At 37.3% G+C, this 22,298-nt stretch overlaps 1 pseudogene; it reads right to left on the minus strand.

The window, feature by feature from the left end:
• Positions 1-1,648: 1,648 nt before the first annotated feature.
• Positions 1,649-5,785, minus strand: LOC113308356 (annotated as a pseudogene).
• Between the last annotated feature and the right edge of the window lie 16,513 nt (positions 5,786-22,298).

Raw genomic sequence — 22,298 nt, forward strand, 5'->3', positions numbered from 1 at the left:
CTTTAACAAAATTTGAAAAACAGACAGGGTCGGCCCTGAGATTTTGCTGCCCCGAAACGGCAGTAAGATTTTTGCCCCATTTCACAGTACGTAAAGGAGTGAAATGCACTATTCAGTTCATGCCGATAGATCAAATAACGCGAAAGGAGTAATTCATATGTTAAGAATAAGTGTTCGTGGAAAGTGTAAGCCTAGTAATAAGAATCAGCAAAACACATCAAAATTCAATTTTTTTCTTATGCGTCTAACCAAAAGGAAAAAATGAATTGCTTTTGTTTTTTTGGATGTTGCTTGAGAATACAAGAAAGTTCAAAAGACAAAAATTGCAGAACCAGCAAAAGGCTACAAAGGAGGAATCGGATTCCTGAAACAATAACTGTAGACTTCTTATATATTTAGCAATAAGCCATCAAAGCAATCTCTTATTTGCATTACGCCCCTAAATCTCTTAGAAATATGTTCTTTTATTTTTTATCAATCACTGTTTAATCCTTCCTTTTTTTTTCCAACACAAAATCACCCCTGGACAAAAAACTGGTTTTGCTGCCCCTTTCCTGCGCTGCCCCAAAGTCAACCTTCGTTGACCTTGTCTCAGGGCCGGCGCTGAAAACAGACTTGTTACGGGGAGTCGTCAAATTTCATGGAAGACTGTTTGACATGGATCTGAAACCCAATAGTCATTTTTCTTTTAAAATAAACAAAGACACTTGATAAGGCTCGCACCCCAATCCAGATCGAGATTTGGCTTCATCGCACGTAGATAAGCTCCACAGAGTTGGCAAGATTTGGTTACAACTCTAATTATTACAAGATCACATTAAAAATCCACAACGAGTATATACAGTCTGAAATCAGAAAAACAAATCTATATTTTCCGATATGATGTCGCCTGTATCACAGATTCCAAGCATATACGACGATTACGCTTTTTTGTCCATTAATTAAACTAATATGAACTCATTAACTTAATTGATATTTAATTAAAATAGATTAATGAAAGGAGGAGTGTTTCAAGGAACACTTTATAGAGTTGTTGTTATGCACACACCATATAACGACATGAGACATTATAGAAAAATGCAAAAACGAAACTGCTAGGAATTTTGTTGTGGTACTTAATGGGAGAGAATCAATATTCTTGGATCCGTATCATGCTTCTCGATTGTTCACTTCACATTTCTTAATTATGTGCTTCTCCATTTTTATATTACAAGTGCTCATTTTATAAGCATCTAATTATTCTTTTGCAATGCCCAGTCTCGGGGTTGTCACTGTCATGTTAGGTGTAAAGCTACGGTTGCCTCTTTAAATTTTATTTGTGGGGTTACGCTACCATGTTTTGTTACAGGGGTTACCGAATTTTACAGGGATACTAATCATATTATATCTGTTAAATTTTGATAACTCCGTATGGCAGCATTGTCGGGATACCTCAACCTGGAGCTAAGTAAATTTTGTGAATGATTCCGAGTCTCTCCACCACTCGTACCATATTACAAGAGTTCAAGATTGGGCCATAAAAAGGAAATGAAAAGCAAACATAGGGCCATAAAAAGTCCAAGAGAAGGTCCAAAAGTGTCCGTAGTCTGTTCCAAAAGAACCTTTGCTGGACTGGTAGTGGGGGCACACATTATATAAAAAGTGCTGCTTGAATTTTCATAAAGAAGATTGAAAAAGTTTGGTGGTCAAGAAGCAAAACAATGATTAAAAGAGATGAAAGACTGAGTGATGCAAAACATCAGTAGTACTAATACACAATTTGTCTTTCTATTTTATCTTAATCTTCCACTCACCTGTGGACTTGCCCATGTGAAGCAGGGTTCCGAAATGGTTATTTATTAAGACTTTTACCGGTAGAATCTTTTTGAAAAGCTGTAAGAGCAAGTGTATAAACTGTGTGATACTCCAACTGCAAATGTTCAAAAACTACACTTGATGGATTAAGAATCATTTTTTGAATACTTCACTCGTTTTACCTGTACCAGATCATAGACGAGATTTCAGAGATATTGAATTTACTCTACATACATATTATCAAAATGTATGACTCCTACCTCAACGTAAAGGTATTTTCAAAATTCTTATACTAATGTAAGTTAAGATGCTCAAATGCTACAACTGTCCCATATCACCTCAAGTTTACTACTTCATATTATTTTGAAACAGAATAACAAATGTTGTACCAGATAGGAAAATATTAGCCCGGTTGAAAGTCCTTGTAACCAACCATTCCGAAAAACTAGACGACGACCATATGCTTAGTGAACCATTAAACTACAAGGCACTAAGGCAGTTTAAACTAGAATTACTAACACTCTCAAATCTAATGCGAATGTGAAATCTAATACACTGAATACTGCCTGATCCACAATAAGAAGAAAAACAAGTTTTATGTTAGCAAGCAAGTGAAAGTTACAAGCTTGCTATCACACCCCACCAGTACCATGCTACAATAACTATTTCCTCTACTTTTCACCTCTGCAGAATGTCTAATTTGAAAGTCAATATTAAACAAGGAGAGCAGTTTGAAAATAGAGAACTAAACCCTAATTTCAAAGAATTCAAATTGCAGTTGAATGCATTCAAAGAACGAACAACTACACAGAAACTAAACCCTAATTTCCACACAACGAGAAATTACACATCCGTTAGATAATCTGGGATTCAATAGTTCTAGGCAGCATACAAATATATTCCAACTCCGTTACATATGCTGAGACAATTGGTTGGCACTAACTTTTCATTTCGGACAGAAATAACAAGAATACGGCAAAAATTTCAAAGACAAGAGGCAAGTTGATCATAAAAATCAGATAAGGTGCAACAAATATATCCCTATCAAATATGGAGTACTTCCTAATTTAACACTTTAACAGTGAAGTATGACATACCTTTGAGAGTTCAGGAACCTGTACCTCATGCTTGCTCACATGCCTCTCCAAGAAAAGCTTATCAGGTGGTACAAATAAAGAACTTAAAGAAATTTGTTCCTTAATCTGTCCCTTGGAGACTAGAAATTGAATAACAACACACCTCGGGATAATCCTCTTCTCCAAGCTATAAGAAAAAATAGATGGACATTTGGCAATCAACGATAGATTATAACCCATTTGAATTCACTCTAAATACATATATCAAAATGTATGACTATTATCCCTTTAGTCATATAACAACAGGAAAGCATAAATTTTCATCAACAAAAAAAGATGTCAAGTTTAATACCTTAATTGAGATAAGCTACACCCCATATATCTCTCAACATCCCCCAGAAGTACTCCTAGGTAGCTCTAAATTTAACTGCACTTGGGATAGCATCAATAGTTCCGGAGCTTCTACCACAAACTTGATCACAAACTTCTCCAGAAAAGACTCATCGCCCATTTTCATAAGCGAAGATAAGGAAATCTGATTCTTAACCAGTCCTTTGGAGGTTAAAATTTTATAAACACAACACCTAGTCATTCACAAAATTTCAAATCAGACACTACCAACTATAATTGATGATCCCAATGAACTTTAACATAACCTGTATATATACGAAGATCTATCAGCAAAATTCACAAAGCACTCTACCAAAACAGCAACACTCGACTCGACTTCCCTAATCTTACAGTATAAGACATCCAAGCTGTAAATTATATGATTAGTTTATCTCGGGTGATACAAAGTTCAGGTTGGTGTATCACAAGGCCATACTGCACAAACTTATTATAAAACTTGTTTCTATCGAGCTAAAATGAACGACTAGAAAAATTGTTTCCAGTGAGCAAGAAACTACTCATGGAGATCGTATGCATGATTCAACTAGTATTTTCTGAAGTGATTTCCAAATATAGTCTCGTTCTCAGTCCAAATGTGATACAAATGAGCATGACTCCTAAAACAAATCCAGATTTGGGTTTCCCAATGGTGAAATCTGCTTAAGCTTCAAGTAACGTCACGGACTACATGTTTCATTGATAAAGAATTGACAACAACTCACTCGAACAAAATGAAAACATTAGATCTGTAATTAGAACTGAAGACAAACAAGAAACCCTAATATTGCTGCAAGGCATGAACAAGGCTCATCTCTCACCTCCTAAATTGGAAAGTTGGACATATTTTCTCAGTATTCAGAGCACCTCTAATGAGCAAACAAACTAAAAAGCTAGAACAACAAAAAGAAAAGGGCAGAAGTAACTCATAAACTAAACTAACCAGCAACAATCGAGGAAAACTGCTTGCTTACTAGAAATTACTCTGCCTAGCAAGCTTGGTCCATTCGGTATGGAGTGCCCCAGGACAATCAATGCGCTCGTAAGTGTGTGCACCAAACAAATCTCGCTGTGCTTGAACAAGATTAGCTGGCAGTCTTGCGCGCCTGTAAGTATCAAAGTAAGCAAGACTAGCACACATCCCAGGAGTACTAATTCCAGCTTGAACAGCCAAACCAACAACTCTCCTCCATGCGGCTTGTCTCTGCACCATTTCCTTTGCAAATTCGGGATCAACAACCAAACTTGCCAGTTGTGGGTTTCTCTGGTATGCTTGTTTAATCCTATCCAAAAACACAGCTCTAATAATACACCCACCTTTCCAAATCCTCGCCATTTCACCCAAATCCAAACCCCAACCTTTCTCATTACTCTTTGCTCTCAACAAATTCATACCTTGAGCATGACTACAAATCTTCGAAGCATACAACCCTTGTCTCACATCATCAATCAATCTCTTCTTATCAATCCCAGACCTAACCGGTCCAACCTGATCAACCATACCAGCTTCTTTCAAAATCGCCTCGGCATTGTTCCTCTCCTCTTTCAGCCCACTCAAATACCTACAATCCAACCACGCAGCAATCGTAGGCGCAGCAACAGACAACTCTGCCGCTTGTTGAACTGTCCATTTCCCAGTCCCTTTCATCCCGGTCTTATCCAATATCTTATCAACCAACTCCCCTTCACTCAAATCATCCTTTGACTTTAAAAATATCCGCGGTAATCTCAACCAAAAAACTCTCCAACTCCCCGTTATTCCACTCTTCGAAAATCCTCGCCAACTCGTCATTCCTCAACCCGCAAACATTCTTCAACACATCATACGCTTCACTAATCAACTGCATATCACCATACTCAATCCCATTATGCACCATCTTAACGAAATTCCCCGACCCGCCTTCACCGATATACGTAACACACGGTCCGTCCTCCACCTGCGCTGCTACCTTCTTCACAATCTCCTCAATATTCTTATACGCTGTCAGACTCCCGCCGGGCATCATACTTGGTCCATTCCTCGCTCCCTCTTCCCCACCACTAACACCCATCCCCAAATACAAAATCCCTTTCTATTCAGTCTCCTGAATCCGACGCTCGGTATTCTCATACCATTCATTCCCACCATCAATTATCGTATCCCCTTCCTCCATGTACTCCGATAGAGTCGATATGGTCTGATCAACCGGAGTACCGGCTTTAACTAAAATGATCACAGATCTAGGTTTTTGTAATGATAATCCGAAATCACGAGGTGAGTAATGACCTGTTAATGGAAGATCTCCTTCCAATTTTGCACGTTCGATTGTTTCATCGACTTTGGATGTGGTGCGATTATAAACTGAGATTGGAAACCCTTTTTCTGCTATGTTGAGTGCTAGGTTTTGACCCATTACTGCTAGACCTGCTAGTCCGATTCGTGATAATCCTGCTGATGTTTCCATTTTCGGAGATGAAATTAGAGATGGGAATCAGGGAATTGAGAATTTGGGTTTTGGCGGAGATGGAGAGAGCTATTTTTTGGAGGGATGGTTGGTCAGATTCCGCTAGCGGATATTTTAATCAACGGCTCTTAATTTATCATTTTTTATTTTTTTATTTTATATTTTTTTTGAAGGAAATAGATATCCTCATCCAAAATGAGTTGTTGCATAATACCATTTGGTGTTTCATTATGAATCCACCGTCCATTTACATAGGGCAAATTAATAAAGTGGCAAGCTTCCTACCATATAATTTATAAACCGGACAAGATTTTAAATTCTTCTATAAAATGGTCTTTTTGTTAGATATAACGCCTGGTCTCACCAAAACAGTCCACCAAGCTGACTTAGTCAATCCTCAGGCTTAAAATTACTACCATATCCCCATCCTTATAACCTTGTGATTCGGACACTTTTTTTCATCTTTATTTCTTTCTTCTTCTTCTTCTTCTTCTCGTTTCTGTCTCTCCCTCCAAGATCCTTCTCTTTGAAACTAGGGTTAGAAATTCAAGTTATTGATGAAAAATAAGTGATCAGTGGTGAAGGTGACTATGCGTGAATAATAATAATAGTATGTTAGTGATATTTGGAAATTTTAGGGTTTCATTGGATGCAAGAAGGTGAAATACAAATCGGGGATGAAGAAATACGAATCCTGGTAAGATTTTTAGAACCCACGCATTAATTAACTTAGTATTTGATGAAAACTCATGTTTAGATGGTGAAATCAATTGATTTCAGTTGATTTGAATTCTAGGGTTTGGGGCTCTTTCCCCTTTTTTCTTTGTTTAATCAATTGGAAGGTTGGGATTGTGTTGAAGATATTTATTTTAGTAATTGTGTTGCTGTTGTTCTAGTGGAGTTGCACCTGGAGTTGTAGGTGGTTTCTGGGTTGGCAGGAGTTGTAGAAATGAAGATGTGGTTAAGTTACAAATGCAGTTGTGTGGGTTCAGCTACAGATGAGCATTTGAAGTCAACATGGGGTCTGGTAGCTACGGTTTATGAAGATACTGGAGGTGAGGACTTATTGCAGCTGTTGTTCAAGAGGTGATGTTGCAGGTACTCTGGTGTTGCTGAGTATGGAGAAGGTTGAATATTGAATGACCTATGAGTTTGTTTTTGTTGCTATCGATGAAGAGGAAGGAATTAAGATGAAATGTCGTGAAAATGAGAAGAGGTAATAAGATGAGATGATATTGCAACTGATATATGCAGGTAAGGGTGTAATTGTTGCAGTGAATAGGCTGAATGGGTTGCAGAGCTGAGTACATTACGTCAATCAACAAAGGATTGTTTCAGTTGCTTAATGTGGTGGTTTCAGTGTTTGTGTATCATCAGGATTGTCGGTTGTCGACGAAATATGAAATTACATCGCTGAAGGAGATACCATAGAGCTTACCGAACACAATAAACTAATTCCTACTTCAGCAACGAGTCACACACAAGGTGTTTGTGAAAAGGCCTGACAGTGTAGTTCCTTAAAAAATCAAGTTTAGTTGCCACTAGTTTTTGAACCAAGTCTATTTCGTTGGCTAACCATGGTTCTTGAGGTTATTTGAGAAGAATTAGGTACCATGAACACCAACAATTCTACCATCACGATGATCATCATCAACATTATAAGGTCTTATCTAATAACTGGTTTAATTTTTTGATTTGTAATTTGGAGATCATGAATATATACTTGTTTTCATATAAATTTGTTAATGAATCACTGTAATCTCAGGAATTGAATCAGACGGGAAGAAGATGAACTTGATAACTTGACCAAGTGATACGATTTGAGGGACTTAAGTGTCTTTTGAATGGGCTGGATAAATGACACATAGGTAATAACTGCCGTTACCCATTTTTTGAAAAAAACGGGATGAAAAAAGTCAATATCGGCCACTTTATATAAGATTCAAAATAACGGCCACTTTCTTAAATATAGTTCAAAAAGGTGGTTACTTTATTAAAAATCCCTTTACATTATTTGAATATTTCCCATTGAACTAGGTCATGCATAATATAATCAGCGTCTCTAGATATAACCGTAAAACTAATTTCGGTGAAGTACTTGACGCGATCTCAGATTGAAAGAACGGTTGAATTATTTGAAATTTCTCATTGAACTAGGTCATGCGTAATAGAAACAACGTCTCTAGGTACAAACGTGAAACTAATTTCGCTGAAGTACTTGACGCGATCTCGGATTGAAAGAATTGTTGAAGGGATACTTTATGGTATCTCATTCGTGTTCCCTACAACAACTTTAGGAATATCTGTTGCATCTCCCTCCATAATGATTTCGGATACTTGCAGCCTGCTTGCCAACTGAATACCGAAGCCGTATGCTTTTTCCTCTGCAACAGTGGATGAAAGAGTATTGAAACAAATAGAGCCGCTTCCCAAGTGATTTCCATAAGAGTGTATAACTATTGATGTTGCTTTACCACTATTGAAAGCTGCATCCACTTTTATCTTGATGATGAGATGAGGAGGAAATTCCCATAACACTGTACTGCTTTAGTTGACAACGACATTGGAGCAGTGATTCAAGACATTATGAAGATCAAATATTTTGTCGTCTTGAAGTGATTTCTGAATACATTGTGAAACTGGTAACTGAGTATTGTTAAAAATCAAATCATTTCTTGACTTCCAAATATTCCATATTATGCATGACACCAATTTCAATATTATACCTGATCTGGATAGGATAACCAATCTGAATAATCTCCCTCGGCTGTATTCCTTTAGGAATTTCAATTAATATCGAGCGTACCTGATATACTGCCAATGAAAACTGAGTTGCCTAAAGTAAAACCCAAATTCTTCCAAAACAACTAACGTGGGAATTCTGACACTGAAGAACTCATAACCAAGTTATGTGCCAAGAGTTTGTAGCTATATTTTGAAGTAAAATTGTCTAATATAGTAGTTTCTAACCATATAATATTTCTTCAGTTTCGTCCTCTAGAGGAATGTAGATATACATTATTTCTTCCATTCTATGTCGTGGAAAGATTTGTGAAATAAGATCGATATTCCATATTTTTTCACCCTGAATGAATTGTTATGAGACCATATTAACCTGGATAGTTGAATGTTGTAATTTGTTTGGTCTGAAGCCCGGTATACCAAGTATCCATGGATCGTTCTGGATATGAATAGAGTTACCTGACCCAATAAACCAACAACAATTGTTGATGAAGATGTTTCTGATAAAGAGCATGTATTTCAACGTATTAGAGTCTTTCAATTTTGGTTGGAAATCCCAGAATGAAATATTACACAGAGATTTAGCTGAATATAACTGCACCCATGTTGCATCTGAGTTGGTCAAGAATCTCCGTACCAATTTTGCAACCAAAGTCTGATTAACCAATTCCATATTCATGATACCCAATCCTCCATTATCTTTTGCATCTAATACTTTTTTTCATTTGATAAAATGAGTTATTCTTGTGTTAATATAATGTCCCCACAAAAAGTCTCTTTGAATATGAGAAATTTGGTTTGTTACACCTTTGGGTAGAATATAGGTACCCATTGTGTAATTAGGAACTGTTGATAAAACACTCTTTGAAAGTAATGTTCTCCCAGCTGTATTAACAAAGAAATTCCTCCCACCTGCCAATTTGGTATTGAATTTTGAAGTAAGAGGTTCAAAAGTGTCGATGCTGCAATCTGAATTTAAAGGATATGTCCCTAAGTATTTTTCATTTTTTTCATTTCTCTTACACGTTGTTTTTGAATAATCACCAATTTGTTATATGCAGAACAACCCCTACTGAAGTGTACTGAAAACTTCATATAATTGATGATATGGCATGAGAAGGAAGAGTAAGTATCTAATATACACTTCAGTCGATCCATATTTGATTCTGAATTTTTCAGAAGAAAAACAAATCATCAACGAACATTAAGTTGTTAGAGCATTGCTCGGTCGAACTCGCAAGCGTTGCTATCTTAAGCTTGTTTGTCAAGTTTAGTTGATCAAAACTATATTCTTGATTTCTATTCTACTTATAGCTATGTCCCGGATTAGAATAAAAGTGTAGTTGAGCATTAGACTTCACGACGTTCACCAATTCCAGAAGAAGATCTACTGAAGAGCTTGGAGGAACTTCATCAACAAAAGGTATGTGGAGACTAAAACTTATCTATCACCCGGAAATCTATTGTATTCTATCTTCTAATGAGAATAAGTCGTATAGCTATAGACTTTTACGTTATACACATTTGACATTTCGAGCCGAGTTTCTCTCGTATATTTATTTCTCGAAATACTTGTTGAAATCTTTTAGCTTTAGCTCAGTTCATCGTATACTTGACTTGTTTAGTTGAAGACAATTTAATTTTTGGAAACTAAATATTAAGTCAAAGATGATCATGTGAAAATTACCTTGAATATCTTATATGATTAGTGTGAGATTGTCATTTGAAGTCAACCTGGGAAGTTTCGTATTGATCGATTAATCACTTGAAAATTACTTGAAGCTAGTGGTATGTGTAAGATTACCATTTTTGTCTAAGGATGCTTCACTGATTAAATGATATTTTAGAACTACTACCATGTCTGGATATAATACAGGTTGTATACTTTGTATGCTAACTCTATAAGTCTAATTTAGGTCCGGAACTATTGTTTGCAAACTATGTTTGCGAACTGGTTTACCTGAAAGGTCCGGTGCTAGTGTTCGCGTACCCTGTTTGCGAACGGCTCTAGGTCTGAAGTTGTAGTTCACGCACCCTGTTTGCGAACGGCTAGACAATGCCAAGTCTGGAGCGGTTTTTCGCGTACTTCGTTTGCGAACGGCTAGACAAAGCCAAAGTCTGGAACTGTTGTTCGCGTACTTAGTTTGCGAACAAAGTGGTTAGGTTCTAAAATCGGTAAGTATGATTTTCATACTCATGAACTCAGGTTCGTTTGCGAACAAAAGTACTTGGAACTTTAATAAAATAACGCATGCGAACTTTTTTTTTCAAACCGTGACATTATGATTCATGAATTGGTTCTTGTATAAGTGCTTTGTAGAATTACGAACAAAACCGATTTTGTTTCAAATGGTTCATATATATTTCTGTGAGAAGATGAACATTTGAACAACTCTTTTGAAACACATTTAGATTCATTTGATTATCTATCATGATTGATTGATCATCATATTTGATCTAGAAGTATTAGATGAATATGGATAAACTATAAGTGTTCATGTGGCTAACTTCGGTTAAATATTATTGAGTCAACAAGGTATACATGTTTGGGTACGGTTCATCCATATCTAAATATATGTATATTTCATTTGTGTGTATCAAGCTAATACCATCAAACAATGGAGATTGATTGCTTAATTTCTAAGCAGACTTAGCTTGAATCTTAAATAAGGAGTTCATCTAACGACAAATATTATTTGCTTTGTTACTAAGCTATCTTAGCTTTGATTATAAACAACCCTGATCTGAAAGACTATATAAGGGAGAACTCTAGCATTTGGGAAACCTGATCCCGACATTTCCATGTGTCCTAGTTGCAAACTAGAGTCGATTCTCCATTCACCTAGGTTTTTCCAAACCATTATAGGTTAACGACTTGAAGACTTCATTTGGGATTCGTGAAGCCAGATCTAACTATTTTCTCTGTAGTTACTTTTTCTATCATATTCAGTTTAATATTGTCTAAGGTTTTCTCGAGATTTATCTCCGATAAGTAAGATATAAAAAGTAATCACAACAGTTTCTTCGTCTCAGACTCTTGTGATTCCGTAATAACTTCTACGTTAATCAGTTAGGCTATTGTGAGGTGACTAATTTTTTAGGTTTCTCTTTGGGAGACATGAGACTGGATTATTAGTTGAGTTTCTTGTTCACCTTGATCTTTATCTTAAGACGGAAACAAAAAATAGAATAGACTAATATGTGGGAGACATATTTGTTTATAAGTCTTCGACTTTGGGTCGTAGCAACTTCTAGGCTGTAAAGGACGTCATCTAGGGGAATCAAGTGCGCAGAGTCTTGTAAGATTCAAGAAGCGTAAGGAACACGACTGTACCTTAATCGGTTGTGACACTTATTTAGGCTCAACTACATTCCAGTCCGAAGTTAACTTCTAGTAGGCTAGAGTCTGTAGCGGCTTAATACAATATGGTGTTCAAGTCTGGACTAGGTCCCTGGGTTTTTCTGCGTTTGCGGTTTCCTCATTAATAAAATTTATGGTGTTTGTACTATCTTTTTTCACATTATATAATTGAAATATCACAGGTTGTGCGTTGTTCAATCACAGTTGATAAATCAGACCTTATTTGTTGGATAAAACTTGATTGAAACTCGGACATTGGTCTTTGGTACCATCCGAGTTATTCTCATAACAATCAGGTTCACGAAACTCTATCTGTTTGATTTACTGATTATGTTGAGAACGATATAAAGCTATTTCATATCTTTCTTGATTAAGTTTCATTAAGTTGATACTCTCGGAATTATATTGGAGTTTAGTGCATACAGATTGCCGAAGAAATAGTTGGGGTGTGGTTGTTGTACCCCCCACGTTTTCAATTTGAATCAACAAGTCTTTACAATGGTTGTAGACTCAATATTTTCACCAATAATCTGTCACTTATGAAAAAGCGGGGGTCTAATATGGACTAAACTCCAATATAGTTCTGAAAGCACCAACTTAAAAGCGAGACTCAATCTCAAAGAGATTTATTTCTTTCTCAATACAATCAGTAAATCAACTGGATAGAAATCTATGAGACTGATTTATACGAGAATAACTTGTACGGTACCAAAGACCAATGTCGAAGTGTCAATCAAGTTTTATCTAACAAACAAGGTCGGATTTATCAACTATGATTGAACTACGCACAGCCTGTGATATTTCAATTTTAAAAACAAATATAATGCAGAAAAGAAATAATACAGACACTGGGAAATAATCATTTTTGGAAAATTCGGCTCGAAAAATCACTCGGAGCGCCCCCGGAGGACATTTGTTAAGCGGACTCCAAGTTTGGATAAGGGGCACCATGTTTATGTATAACCCAAATTCATTATCAGCACCCATGGCTATGTGTAGCCCAAATTTGTCTTTAGCACCCATCTTCATCGTTTGAAAATGAATTTTGGCGGGAAAATATGACAGACACAGGAAGATGTTGAAATCGATATTTAGGGGTGTTATAGAGAGATTCAATGGCTGAGATTCATTGAGATGTCTTGATTTGACGTAACAGGCGTGATATGATTGTCTGTTTCGATTAAAATTGGCTAGATAATCCAAGAGATGAAAACATGGCAGTACGTGCACGGGAGAGTTATCTCACGGGATTGCATGAGTCTGAACGATTTCTGAGCATGTTTGTTGACTCGAGCAACAGTTTGGAGCGTGTCATAGATAAATAAGGAGAGTGTGCAGCTGTAAGGCGCGTGAAGAGGTGAAAAAAAAAGAAAAAAAATATACCGTATATTTCATGGAGAATAATCATAAATATTTTGAAATTACTCGAGAGATTTGGAGTTCCTGCGGGTATAAATATGTTTCTGGGGACTCAGAGAAAGGATAGAGAGTTTTGGGAGAGAAATAGAGCACCATAGAGTCGAAAAACCAAGTTGCAGAGAGACCTTCTGCTGGCATTGAAGAACACGAAGAACAGACCATTCAAGACCGTCGTTTTCCAACAGTAACAACGACTCACAGCCGAGGGTCGTACATCAGAGGCAGACTTATTTGCTACAGCGTTTGCGACACAGAGCCGTGGGTCTTAGAGCAACAGTAACAGTCACATCCTCTGTATCTCTTTTTTTTGGTTTGTAACAAATATAATTGTTACAAAGCCGGTTTTGAATTATTTCTCCATTTTCATCATTTGTAAACACCCTTTGAGCAATAATAATGATTTTTGAGCGTGTTTCCAACATGATGAGCGGATAATTCTCCCACAACCAAGGCAATGAGGAAGCTAGTTACGCATGAATAATTGGTAACTATTTTATTTTCTCTAATATTTAATTATAATTCACTCAATCACTGCTTTTGCAGAGTTTTAAATTATTTGTGTAATTTTCCTAATCAGTTGTGATTCAATTACATAAGTTATGCTTTGTTTAGATAATCTATGCTTAAGGGATACAATTGATGTTTGAGAATTTGCTTGATTATTAGTGAGTTAAGATATAAAGGACTTAAAAGATAATTAGAGTTTTGGATTATTTACCATCATTAATTCATGTGTAATAGTGGAATCACTGTCTTGGTTATTTTCTCATATTTTGAAGTCAATTTTGTAATAAGTTTTCTTTATTTTTAAGTTTTATAAGTCTAAAAATCCATTACTTTCACAAGCCTCAACGAACTTTTTTACTACAACTCAATTGAAAAACACATCAATTTTTTACTACAACGAACAATTTTTTTTTTGTATCTCAATCACCCTAGCAAAGGTAACAACTTGAATCGTGTGCCCCACCAAATCACTTAAAAAATAAAAACAGAAGGATTAGGATTCAACAAGATATGGCGAAACTACCATGTTTTTTTTTTTTTTTTTTTTAAATCTAACACCTGAGCTCTGTGCTTTTATGAATAGACTCTTTAGATGTTTCCATCTAATCAGATTGGTTCCTCAACTCCTACAACCAATATGTTCCCATCCACTTAGATTGGTTAGTGCCAACCTTAATAAGCATAAATTTCTAGGCTCTGGAGTTTATTTATTGCAACTAAAAGCTAAAAAGTTTCTTCCCCACCACCAAAATTAAATCTAACATTGTCCTCAATGTTTCTAATGAAAGAGCAATACCAAAAAGTAAAGTAACACGAGGAATCAGTAAAGAGAGAAGTCGGAAAGATAGTACCTGGCTGAAGAGAGAAATCAAAATCTAATATACAACATACAATCGCCTCGATGAATCAAGGGTAAACAGGGTCCTCCAGAGGGACCTCCTCAACATCACCTGTATGAAAGTCTCTAAAAAGGGTTTCAATCTCTGACCGTTAACCTTCGAAGAACTACTACCATCCGGTGTCTCAATTTCAACAGCTCCATGAGGAAAGACAACGCGAACAATAAAAGGACCCGTCCACCGAGAACGTAATTTCCCAGGGAAAAGATGCAAGCGGGTATTATACAAAAGAAATTTTTGACCTGGAGAAAATGACTTCCGTAAAATATTTCTATCATGCACAAGTTTCATTTTGTTCTTATACTCCTTCACACTATCGTAAGCATCTATACAAATCTCGTCCAACTCATTGAGCTGGAGTTTCCTATGGTCTCCTGCCTTGTCAAGTGAAAAGTTTAGCTGCTTAACATCCCAATAATCTCTATGTTCTAACTCAACAGGTAAATGACATGCCTTGCCATACACAAGCCGATAAGGCGACATTCCAAATGGGGGTCTTAAACGCAGTACGGTAAGACCATAAGGCATCAGTAAGCCTAGAGGACCAGTCTTTCCAATTAGGATTAATTGTTTTCTCTAATATACGTTTTATCTCCCTATTGGAAACCTCAACCTGACCACTAGTCTGAGGATTATATGGGGTAGCTACCTTATGTGTAATACCATATTTCTTCATCAGAAGTCTAAAAGGCCTACTACAAAAGTGCGACCCTCCATCACTAATTATAGCTCGCGGTGTACCAAAACATGTAAGTATATTATTTTTCAAGAACTCAATCACAACCATATGGTCATCGGTTTTACACGCAACCGCCTCAATCCACTTAGAGACATAGTCTACGGCGACAAGGATGTATAAGTTACCAAAAGAATTAGGAAACGGACCCATAAAGTCAATACCCTACACATCAAAGACCTCAACAACTAAAATAGGGTTCAAGGGCATCATGTTCCTACGGAAAATGGTTCCTAATTTCTGGCAACGCTCACAAGTAACACAGTAACTATGGGAGTCTTTAAACAACGAAGGCCAATAGAATCCATACTGCAATATCTTAGCAGCAGTCTTCTTAGCACTAAAGTGACCCCCACAAGCATGATCATGACAAAAGGAAATAATACTGGACTGGTCACTCTCAGGTATACATCTCCTAATAATCTGGTATGGACAATACTTAAACAAATAAGGATCATCCCAAGAGAAGTGCTTAACCTCGGCTAAAAACCTAGAACGATCTTGTTTACCCCAATGTTGGGGAATTCGACCAGTAACAAGATAGTTCACTATATTCGCATACCAAGGTAGTTGGGTAACAAAGAACAATTGTTCATCAGAAAGGATATCCCTTATAGGAAGGGAATCATCAGGGGAATCAACAACTAGCCTAGACAAGTGGTCTGCTACTACATTTTCGGCACCCTTTTTGTCTCTGATGTATGGAGAGAACTCTTGCAACAAAAGGATCCACCTAATCAATCTAGGTTTTGTATCCTTCTTAGACAAAAGATATTTCAAAGCAGCATGATCAGTATATATTACGATCTTAGAACCTAAGAGATAGGGTCTAAACTTGTCTAAGGCGAACACAATGGCTAACAGTTCCTTCTCGGTAGTGGTATAGTTCAACTGGGCGTCATTCAGAGTTTTGCTAGAATAGTAAATCACATGAAGTAATTTGTTTTCTCGCTGACCTAGCACAACACCAATAGCATAATCTGAAGCATCACACATGATCTCAAAGGGTAAGTTCCAGTTGGGTGCCTGGACTATGGGGGCGGTAGTGAGTAAAGTCTTAAGCTTCTCAAAAGCCTCTAAACAAGCATCATCAAAGACAAAATTAACATCTTTTGCAAGCAAATTGCAAAGAGGTCTAGAAATCAAGCTAAAATCCTTAATGAATCGACGATAAAAACCTGCATGCCCTAAGAATGACCTAATATCTCTTACGGTTTTTAGGACCGGTAAAGTTTTAATAAGGTCAACTTTGGCCCTATCTACCTCTATACCCTTCGAAGATACGATATGCCCTAGAACAATTTCTGAACGAACCATGAAGTGGCATTTCTCCCAATTAAGCACTAGATTCTTTTCCTTACACCTAGTCAACACTAATGACAAATGATGCAAGCACTCATCGAAAGACGAACCAAACACTGAAAAATCATCCATAAAGACCTCTAAAAACTTTTCTACCATATCGGAAAATATGTTCATCATGCAACGCTGAAAAGTCGCAGGGGCGTTACATAGCCCGAAAGGCATGCGTCTATACGCAAAGGTACCAAAGGGACAGGTAAAAGTAGTTTTTTCTTGGTCTTCTGGGGCAATAACGATCTGATTGTAGCCTGAGTATCCATCTAGAAAACAGTAATGACTATGTCCAGATAATCTCTCTAGAATTTGGTCGATAAAGGGAAGGGGAAAGTGGTCCTTCCTAGTGACCTTGTTCAATTTCCTATAGTCAATACAAACACGCCAACCCGTGGTCATTCGGGTCGGGATTAACTCATTGTTATCATTGTGGACTACCGTAATACCGGATTTCTTGGGAACAACCTGAACGGGGTTGACCCACTTACTGTCTGAAAGGGGGTAGATAATTCCTGCATCTAACAGCTTAAGAACCTCAGTTCGAACTACTTCTTTCATATTAGGGTTTAGTCTTCGTTGCATCTCCCTAGATGGTTTGGTATCTTCCTCTAAATAGATCTGATGCATACAAATAGTAGGACTTATACCCTTAATGTCATATATGGTCCACCCTAAAGCTTCCTTGTTGTTTTGAATGACGGTCACTAGCCTACTTTCCTGATCACTATCCAAGTCGGAAGCAACAATCACAGGTAAAGTTTCAGACGGGCCTAAAAACACATACTTCAGGGTATTTGGCAATGGTTTTAGGTCCAACTTAGGAGGCTCTTCTCACGAAGGAACTAGGGTAAACTTAGAAACTGGTAGTGGTTCCAACTTAGGTTTCCATCCGTTACTAGTGTCTAACAAAGGGGTTGAATCTAACAAAGCATTCACCTCATTAATCACGTTATCATCATCGAAATCAATCCCAAAGTGAGCTTGGCATTTCTCTAACGGATCTTCTAACAAAGTGTTTGGTAATGACTCCTCGACTAATGTTCCTATCATGTTTACATCTTCTATGCTCGAGTCATCTAGTTCAGAGGGTAGCTTACTAATATGAAAGACGTTCAGCTCAATAGTCATATTACCAAAAGACAAATTCATAATACCAGTTCGACAATTAATGATCGCATTGGATGTTGCTAAAAATGGGCGACCTAAATTCATTGGTATCTGGTTCTCTGGGTCAGGGACAGGTTGGGTATCTAGGATAACAAAATCCACTGGATAAATAAACTTGTCGACCTCAATAAGAACATCCTCGATCACACCACCAGGAATTTTAACGGACCTATCAGCTAACAGAAGTGTCATCTGGATCGGTTTCATATCACCAAGTCCTAGCTTAAGGTACACATGGTATGGAAGTAAATTCACACTGGCTCCTAAGTCAAGCAAAGCTTTCTCAACACGGTATTTACCTATTGTGCAAGAACTAGTAGGGGACCCTAGGTCTTTATACTTAGGAGTAGTGGTGTTCTGAATAATGGAACTCACGTGACTAGCTAGGAAGGTTTTCTTCTGTACACTAAGTTTTCGCTTTCGCGTACATAAATCCTTCAGAAACTTAGCATAAGCGGGACTCTTCTTAATCGCATCCAACAATGGTAGGTTGATAGTAACCTGCTTAAAAACCTCCAATATATCATTAAAGTTCGACTCGCTCTTAGTGGGAACTAGCAGCTGGGGAAACGGGGCTCTGGGAACAAAGTCGGGCTCAGCAGGACCCTCATTGGTCTCTTTAGAGACTCTATCAGTCTCCTCATTTTCTGGCTCAGAAGGGTGAACTACAGCATGATCACTTTCAGGCATGGTGACCTTATTGTCAACTTTCTTTCCACTCCTAAGGTTTGTAATAGAGTTCACATGATTGTACGATTTCTGTGCTTTAGGATTGGGTTGAGTTTGACTAGGAAACTTACATTTTTCCCTCAAAGATTCATTTATCTGACTAACCTGGTTTTTTAACTCATAAATAGCTTGGGAGTTAGCATAACCTATATTTTTACTTTATTCTATCCATTGAGCAACCATTAGGTTGATTTTATCAGTATTTTTAATAAACGAGGCTAGAGTGTCTTCCAAACTTGTGATATTTTTATCCGAGGGGTTCTGAAACTGGGGTTGACCTGAAGAGTTCTTAGTATAACCAAAACCCGAGGGAGGCTGGGAATTACTAGACTGACCTTGATTCTGGCCCTTATACCAAGAAAAATTAGGATGGTTTCTCCAACCAGGGTTGTAGGTTTCTGAGTATGGGTCAAACTTCTGACGGTTCTCAAACCTAGCGTTGTTATAGACAACATGGGCTTGTTCTTCACTAACATGACCTTCCCAAAACGAGTTATTGGGCTATACTCCACAACTAGAGACTTAAGCGGCTCTAATCCTATCATCAGGTTCAACAAGAGACCTATATTTAGGCTGATTCAATTCCAAAGCTTCTAACCTTCTAGACAAAGCAGCAAACTTAGCATCTGACTCGAAGCTTGTATCTACCACATTGGTGCTACTTTTATTGACCAAGAGTCCTTTAGGGGGTTCAACACAAGACTCCCACTGTTGGTATTTTTCAGCAATAGCTCATAAGAAGGTAAAAGCATCATCATCATTTTTACTGGTTAATTCACCAGCGCACATAGACTCGACCAATAGTCTAAACCATTATAAATAATCTCTACAAGTTTCATATTATCAAATCCATGGTGAGGACACTGGGATAGGAGATCATTGAATCTCTCTAAAAACCTATAAAGAGACTCTCTCTCTTGTTGGACACTAGCACTAATTTTCTGCCTAACAGCTGCAGTTTTATGCTTAGGGTAGAACTTCATATAGAAAGCAGCAACAAGTTCCTGCCATGTTTTCATCTCTTGGATTATCTAGCCAATTTTAATCGAAACAGACAATCATACCACGCCTGTTACGTCAAATCAAGACATCTTAATGAATCTCAGCCATTGAATCTCTCTATAACACCCCTAAATATCGATTTCAACATCTGACTGTGTCTGTCATATTTTCCCGCCAAAATTCATTTTCAAACGATGAAGATGGGTGCTAAAGACAAATTTGGGCTACACATAGCCATGGGTGCTGAGAATGAATTTGGGTTATACATAACCATGGTGCCCCTTATCCAAACTTGGAGTCCGCTTAACAAATGTCCTCTGGGGGCGTTCCGCGTGATTTTTCGAGCCGAATTTTCCAAAAATGATTATTTCCCAAAAATACCTACAAACACATAAAACACCATAATAAGTACGAAATCGAGTACTAACAAGACGACACATTGAGGACAAATTAGACACATAAATGCGTCTATCAAATACCCCTAAACTTATTATTTGCTAGTCCTCGAGCTAATAAAAATAAAACCGAGTTAATCTCGGGAGGGTTTACCAGAGGTGTACCCACAAAACCATTACTCCAGACCCTAACTATCTACGCAGAACCTTGGAAGGCACTAAAGAATCTCCTTGGTTGGCATACAATCACTGACTACAGGAGGAAGTACCCTGATGCGAAATTCCAATTGCTGTACACGAGTTTGCACTCAAGCATACTAAAATTCATATAAAGTGACAAAGCTCTACTCAGATAGTTTCTGGACATCATAACCGGAGTCAACCAATCACATGGAAAGATTAAGAAGATGGATAAAGAAAAAGATGGTTTAAAGTGAACGGTGCTTCCCATATCTGTCTGAAGGCCTCTGCCAAGATGAATCTATCCTAATGGATTGAGATACCGGTCTGACTAATATCAACACAACTGGCATATACAAGGGGACCAGTGGTCGATAAACCTAACTCTAGGTCAACACAACTGGCATATACAAGGGCACCTGTGGTCGACTTTATTGAATTTCTTCCGGTTGGTCTCATGGTTTGGTCTTGATTCTCTCTCTCTTTTTTTTTTTTTTTTTTTTTGAAAATTGTTCCCCGGCAGCGGCGCAAAAATTGATGTGTTTTTCAATTGAGTTGTAGTAAAAAAGTTCGTTGAGGCTTGTGAAAGCAATGGATTTTTAGACTTATAAACGTTAAAAATAAAGAAAACTTATTACAAAATTGACTTCAAAATATGAGAAAATAACCAAGACAGTGATTCCACTATTACACATGAATTAATGATGGTAAATAATCCAAAACTCTAATTATCTTTTAAGTCCTTTATATCTTAACTCACTAATAATCAAGCAAATTCTCAAACATCAATTCTAATAATCAAGCAAATTCTCAAACATCAATTGTATCCCTTAAGCATAGATTATCTAAACAAAGCATAACCTATCTAATTGAATCACAACTGATTAGGAAAATTACGCAAACAATTTAAAACTCTGCAAAAGCAGTGATTGAGTGAATTATAATTAAACATTAGAGAAAATAAAATAGTTACCAATTATTCATGCGTAAATAGTTTCCTCATTTCCTTGGTTGTGGGAGAATTATCCGCTCATCATGTTGGAAACACGCTCAAAAATCATTATTATTGATCAAAGGGTGTTTACAAATGATGAAAATGGAGAAATAATTCAAAACCAGGTTTGTAACAATTATATTTGTTACAAACCAAAAAAAAAAACGATACAGAGGATGTGACTGTTACTGTTGCTCTAAGACCCACGACTCTGTGTCACAAACGCTGTAGCAAATAAGTCTACCTCTGATGTACGACCCTCGGCTGTGAGTCGTTGTTACTGTTGGAAAACGACGGTCTTGAATGGTTCGTTCTTCGTGTTCTTCAATGCCAGCAGCAGGTCTCTCTGCAACTTTGTGTTTCGACTCTGTGGTGCTCTATTTCTCTCCCAAAACTCTCTATCCTTTCTCTGAGTCCCCAGAAACATATCTATACCCGCAGGAACTCCAAATCTCTCGAGTAATTGCAAAATATTTATGATTATTCTCCATGCAAGATACAGGATATTTTTTTCTTTTTTTTCACCTCTTCACGCGCCTTACAGCTGCACACTCTCCTTATTTATCTCTGACACGCTCCAAACTGTTGCTCGAGTCAACAAACATGCTCAGAAATCGTTCAGACTCATGCAATCCCGTGAGATAACTCTCCCATGCACGTACTGCACTGTTTCCATTTCTTGGATTATCTAGCCAATTTTAATCGAAACAGACAATCATATCACGCCTGTTACGTCAAATCAAGACATCTCAATGAATCTCAGCCATTGAATCTCTCTATAACACCCCTAAATATCGATTTCAACATCTGCCTGTGTCTGTCATATTTTCCAGCCAAAATTCATTTTCAAACGATGAAGATGGGTGCAAAAGACAAATTTGGGATACACATAGACATGGGTGCTGAGAATGAATTTGGGTTATACATAACCATGGTGCCCCTTATCCAAACTTGGAGGCCGCTTAACAAATGTCCTCCGGGGGCGCTCCGAGTGATTTTTCGAACCGAATTTTCCAAAAATGATTATTTCCGAGTGTCTGTATTATTTCTTTTCTGCATTATATTTGTTTTTAAAATTGAAATATCACAGGTTGTGCGTAGTTCAATCAT

This window comes from Papaver somniferum, chromosome 9 (assembly GCF_003573695.1).
Source record: "Papaver somniferum cultivar HN1 chromosome 9, ASM357369v1, whole genome shotgun sequence".
NCBI classification, from domain to species: Eukaryota; Viridiplantae; Streptophyta; class Magnoliopsida; order Ranunculales; family Papaveraceae; genus Papaver; species Papaver somniferum.